A 6,681-nucleotide genomic window follows, 5' to 3' on the forward strand; every position below is an offset into this window, starting at 1 on the left:
TCGTCGATCCAAAGCCTTTACTGTGATAAGAGGATAGCTGTTCAGAGAAAGTGTGAATGGAGTCAGCCAGAAATGCATAACACTAGAAGAAGGTCGAGTGATCCTCAACGACATCCACTCGGGGACCTTTGGCCACCATGCGTCCTCTCGGACCATTGTGGCCAAAGCATACCGAGCTGGATTTTATTGGCCACGAGCAAATGAAATGGCGAAAGATATAATCGACAAATGTGAAGGCTGCCAGTTTTACTCCAACATATCCCACAAGCCTGAATCGGCCCTGAAGACCATTCCACTCGTCTGGCCTTTTGCTGTTTGGGGGTTAGATATGGTTGGGCCCCTGAGGACTGGTAGGGGCGGCTTCACTCATGTGCTTGTAGCAGTCGACAAGTTTACCAAATGGATTGAAGCCAAGCCTATCAAGAATCTTGAAGCCAGTACTGCCGTCAGCTTCATCAGAGAGTTGACATTCAGATATGGGGTTCCGCACAGAATCATCACTGACAACGGAACGAACTTCGATTCTGATGAGTTCAGAGCTTTTTGTGCTTCCCAAGGCACTCGAGTCGACTATGCTTCAGTCGCCCACCCCCAGTTGAATGGACAAGCAGAAAGAGCAAATGGCTTGATTCTCAAAGGACTGAAACCCCGATTGATGCATGATCTCAAGCACGCAGCAGGCGCCTGGGTCGATGAACTTCCTTCAGTTCTTTGGGGATTGAGGACAACTCCCAATCGGTCGACTGGCCGAACTCCATTCTTCTTGGTCTATGGAGCTGAAGCTGTTCTACCGAGTGACATGCTTCACAACGCACCCCGAGTCGAGCTTTTCTCTGAAGATGAAGCGGAACAGGCCCGGCAAGACGCTGTTGATCTCCTAGAAGATGAAAGAGAGATGGCTTTAATCCGGTCAACTATTTATTAGCAAGACTTGCGCCGATTCCACGCCAGAAATGTGAGAGGTCGAGCGTTTCAAGAAGGAGACTTGGTTCTTCGAGTGGATCAGCAGAAACCACACAAGCTCGCCCCTGCCTGGGAAGGTCCCTTCATCGTCACCAGGGTGCTTCACAATGGAGCGTATCATCCTTACAATGTCGAACATCAGAAAGACGAGCCACGGGCTTGGAATGCGGAGCTGCTCCGCCCCTTTTATACTTAAGAGCTCATTCTGTTGAGTTGTAATAAGAAATATCTTTGTAGTTTGTTTATTAGAGACAAGAGTTTTACAGTCTTCTAAGAATGATTGTCGCTGATTATACTTGTGTCTGAAATCCCCAGTGGGTGACTTAGCCGCGAATCCGTTCCGCCTAAGTTTAAAAAATAAAATCCTACCGAGTGGTGAGCAAGCCTCTCACTCGGGGGCCTAGCCGCGAATCTGTTTCGCCTAAGTTTAAAAAATCCTACCGAGTGGAGAGCAACCCTCCCACTCGGGGGCTTAGCTGCAGTCCAAGTACTCGCCTAAGTTTGAAAAATCCTACCGAGTGGGGAGCAACCCTCCCACTCGGGGGCTTAGCTGTAGTCCAGTACTCGCCTAAGTTTAAAAAATCCTACCGAGTGGAGAGCAACCCTCCCACTCGGGGGCTTAGCTGCAGTCCAAGTACTCGCCTAAGTTTGAAAAATCCTACCGAGTGGGGAGCAACCCTCCCACTCGGGGGCTTAGCTGCAGTCTAGTACTCGCCTAAGTTTGAAAAATCCTACCGAGTGGTGAGCCAGCCTCCCACTCGGGGGCTTAGCTGCAGTCCAAGTACTCGCCTAAGTTTGAAAAATCCTACCGAGTGGAGAGCAACCCTCCTACTCGGGGGCTTAGCTGCAGTCCAGTACTCACCTAAGTTTAAAAAATCCTACCGAGTGGAGAGCAACCCTCCCACTCGGGGGCTTAGCTGTAGTCACGCCCATATCCGCAAGGATGACGAGGTGCAGGTTGACTGCAACCTTCTCCTGCGGAGCTGCGCCACAAGTACAACGTGCGCTCCATCCCGATCCGCAAGGACGACGAGGTGCAGGTCGACTGCAACCTTCTCCTGCGGAGCTGCGCCACAAGTACAACGTGCGCTCCATCCCGATCCGCAAGGACGACGAGGTGCAGGTCGAATGCAACCTTCTCCCGCGGAGCGGTGCCACAAGTACAACGTGCACTCCATCCCGATCCGCAAAGACGACGAGGTGCAGGTCAACTGCAACCTTCTCCTGCGGAGCTGCGCCACAAGTACAACGTGCGCTCCATCCCGATCCGCAAGGACAACGAGGTGCAGGTCCACTGCAACCTTCTCCTGCAAAGCGGCGCCACAAGTACAACGTGCGCTCCATCCCGATCCGCACGAACGACGAGGTGCAGGTCGACTGGAACCTCCTCCCCAGAGCTGCATCTCAAGTACAAAAATGTTCCGAATGAAGAATAAGTTCCACTCAAAGGCAAGCACAAACATATTCGGAGATAAACCAGATCCAGATAAATCCTAAAGTTCCGACCACGGATTAAAGTACTCGGGCATCAAGCCCGAAGGAGTTTAACGGTTACAAAATCACTCGACATCCCGAGGCAAATTTAAGGTGGAGCACAAGAGTTTGTTCACTCCGAAGGAGGAGGGCTGGCAGGCTCGACGAATTCGTCCAGGTCAATTCCATCGGCGATCCGAGTGGCAGCAGCAATGAAGGTCTCCATGAACGATTGGAAGTCATGCCTCTTGGTGTTGGCAACCTTGATCGCTGCCAGCTTCTCTTCTCGCGCTTCCTTGCAGTGAACACGAACCAAAGACAGGGCCACATCAGCGCCGCACCCGGCAGAAGACTTCTTCCATTCTTGCACTCGACCGGGAATCTCATTAAGTCGAGTCATCAGAGACTCGAGATCATTCTGCAGTGTTGCCCCTGGCCAGAGTGCTGTGTCGATCCGCGACATTGGGACCTTCAGTCGAGCAAGGTAATCAACAACACCCACAACACGAGATTCCAATCGGAGTACATTCATGGCAGCCTCGTCTTTAACTGGAGAATGGATGGGGTCCAAGCTTGTCTCAACTCGCCCAGTTTCTTCTTCGAAGTTCTAGCAAAATTCTGCACGTACAATTCAAAGATGGGCCGGTGATTGTATGTCGAGTCGACAGAAACGAGTTAGTCGGGTCAAAGAGAATACTTCAAGCATGACGAACAGCTTCTTGGCAAGACCTCCCAGATAATTCTCCAAGTCGTCCCTCCTGCGAGCAATACCTTCCATCTTCTCATTCAGATTGTTCTTGTCCTTCTTCAGGCGGGTCGCTTCCTTATTGGCTTCATCAAGAGCAGTTTTCAGCCTGGTGTTTTCTAACTCCAATTTGCCGACTGAAGCTAGTTTCTGTTCGGCGAGTGCAGTTTTCTCGTCTGCTGCTTTCTGTGCGTCCGCAAGATCTTGGTCCTTCTTCGCCAGAGCTTGATTCATTTTCTCTGAAAAGAAACAACGTTCGGTTAAGAAAAAGTAAAATAAGATCTGGCACAAAGACGAGTCAGTCGGCGAGTTTTCTCTTAGCAGCAGCTTCATCCTTGGCCATCTGCAGATTTTTCTTGGCCAGTTCCAGATCGAGATTGAGCTGAATCTGTTTTTCTCCAATTCAGCAAAACGAACTCCGAGTTCACATGATTTCTGTAATCAAGGGACGGTCAATCGACAGATGGAAAGATCAGTTACTTCAGAACAATAGTTCGACAAATTCAAGTTGTTTTCAGACCGTAGTCGACTGCCTGCAGTCAACCACGCTCTCGGGGACTACACCTAGTGGGTGCACTTAGCGTGCCCCCACTGATTCAGTTTCCACTCGACGTGGAATATCCAGGCAAAAAAAGAGAGAAAAGAAAAACTAAGACCATAGTCGACTGCCCGCAGTCGACCACGGTCTCGGGGACTACACCCAGTGGGTGCACTTAGCGTGCCCCCACTGATTCAGTTTCCACTCGACGTGGAATATCTAGGCCGAGTGAAAAAATCCGATTCTCAGACCACAGTTGACTGCCCGCAGTCAACTATGGTCTCGGTGACTACACCCAGTGGGTGCACTCAGCGTGCCCCCACTGGTTCAAAGTTTCAATCGACAACAACATAGTCAGCTCAAAGTGAAAGTTTGCTCAGTGGCAAATCAAAACACCCAGTGGGTTTACAGATGCGAAGCGCAGATAGATGAAAAGATTCTTGGAAAGAAAGTTTTCAGGTACCATATCCTAACAGAACAAGCCAAAAGAGTCAGTCGACATCCTACTAACCTGGATGTTGCTCCGGAGAGTGGAGCTGGCATCATAAGTAGCTTGGCTGGCTTCCCGCACCATCTTCATTTTCTCCATCATAATGCCCGCCTGGCGTATAGCCTCTTTTGCAGCACCCACCTGGTCCTCTGGGACGTAATGTGCCGCAGAAAGTGATGGTGGAACGGCGGGAACCTGTGCGGCTGACGCTGAAGGCTGAGCACTCGACAGCGGTATAGCGAAGGAGACAGAAGTCCGATTGGCATCGCCGGCGTCCTGAATTACCGGTTTCGCCACCGGCATCGACTGAGGTGTCTTGCCCGCGGACGTTTTCCTGTTTCTTCTCCCCAAGGGCCTCTGTGGCTCGTCCTCGTCGTCGTCGGGGAGGTCAATGACGTTGAGAGGAGCTGTAAAAAGATCAATCGTCGAAATTTCATCCCCAATTGGTTATATCACAGTTCAATCGGCAAAGCTAAGACAAGATCACAAAGATTATACCTGGGTTGGAGGTGACCGCATCTTCCATGTCCTCATCCTCGTTTTTATAAGCAGAGGTCCCAGAGGTAGCGGCACTGCTAGTTTCAAGATTCATTCGGTCAAATCAAGGAAAAATGGACAACACAAACTTCGGGTAAAATGAAGACAGGACACTCACGCAGAGGCAACAGGGATGTCAATTTTGATTCTGGGCAGCGCTTTCCGGGTCTTCTGCACTACAACCTTGGAATGCTTCGGGGCCTTTTCAGTCGGCGCCAGAGATGACGTCCGAGGACGCTTTGACGACTGCCCGGTCTGAACGGTCACCTTGTCGCGGGCGCTTGCCAGATCGTGGGTGAGCTTGGACCACCTTTCCCTGCGGGGAGGTGATTCGACCTCTTCTTCATCACTCGGGTCGTCGCTCTCCTCGTCCCCTTCGCCGTCAGAATGCCACTCGCCGCTTTCACCTCCGCTTGCCTCCCCTTCCCGGTCCTGCTCCTGCTCTCCGTTGGGCATCGAATACATCTCAGTAAGGGCCTGGAAGAAAACAAGCAAGACAAAATCAGTCAGTGGACCATAGACAATTGCATGATAAATCAAGATAGCACTCGGGAATTCGGAGTTGGACCTTGTCTGGTTCATAGGATTGGTCGAGTGGAGGGATTCTCCTGGCCCCCCTGGGGTTATCTTTGTTGCCAGTGATACCCCTCAACCACTTCTCCACCGTGTCCTCGTCGACTTCTTCTGGATGTATCCGAGTGGAATCTTCAATGCCCGAATACATCCACATCGGATGGTCACGGGCCTGAACTGGCTGAATACGTCGTCTGAGGAAGACTTCCAGCAGATCCATGCCGGACACGCCCTCACGGATGAGGTAGACCACTCGCTCGACCAGCACCTTCACCTCCGCTTTCTTCCCCGGGGTCACTTTCAAGGTGGAGGGCTTCTCCACGTGAGCCATGGAAAAGGGGGAAAGTCCAGTCGACTGTCCTGGAGTCGGCTGGTCTTTGCAGTAAAACCAGGTCGACCGCCACCCTCGGACTGACTCGGGAAGAATTATGGCTGGGAAAGAGCTCTTACCCCTCATTTGAATTCCAACACCCCCACACATCTGAATAACTTTTGTCTTCTCATCACTCGGATTGGCCTTTTTGACCGACTGGGAGCGACACGTGAAAATGTGCTTGAAGAGGCGCAAGTGTGGTCGACAACCCAAGAAATTTTCGCACAAAGACACGAAAGCAGCAAGGTACACGATGGTGTTGGGGGAAAAGTGATGAAGTTGTGCCCCAAAGAAGTTCAAGAAAGCTCGGAAAAGGGGTGCGGAGGCAAAGAAAACCCGCGGTCGATGTGAGTGGCGAGGTGGACGCACTCACCCTCCTGCGGCCGAGGCTCAGTCTCATTCCCGGGAGCCGCGCAGATCCGTGGGGAATCAGTCCCTCCTCCGCCAGATCGTCGATGTCATCCTGGTGGATCATCGACCGGATCCAGTCGCCCTGGATCCAGCCGCGCGGCAGACCGGACCTCGACGAGGATCCGCCCCGGCTGGTCTTCTTCCCCTTCGCCTTCGCCGTCTTCTTCTTCGCGCATTCCAGGGCCTCCGTCTTCTCTTTCCCCATCACGGCGGACAGAGCTCGAACGGAGCGGCGGCGCTAGAGCAGGAGCGGACGCAGTGGGGAAAACTGAGGGGAAGGAAGAAGAATGGGAGCGCACTGTTCAAAAAACCCCGGTCCGGCGCCTTATATGAGGTTGCTTCCGAGTGACAGAGCTGTAGGCCCGGACGATCTTATCAAATCCCGCAACAGTCACGCGCGCGATACGTGGCGAAAAAGGTGGCGCGAAAATCGAGGCGACCCTGCCTTATCCAGCCCGATTGCTGCGGCCTCCTCCGCCCCGCGCGCTTCCCAAAATTTGAATCTCGCAAGATCCGCGGATAGTAGAACAACCTGTCAGACGGAAGATCTTCTCCATATTAACACTCGAAGCTCTTTC

This window comes from Aegilops tauschii, chromosome 3, assembly GCF_002575655.3.
Source record: "Aegilops tauschii subsp. strangulata cultivar AL8/78 chromosome 3, Aet v6.0, whole genome shotgun sequence".
NCBI lineage: Eukaryota > Viridiplantae > Streptophyta > Magnoliopsida > Poales > Poaceae > Aegilops > Aegilops tauschii.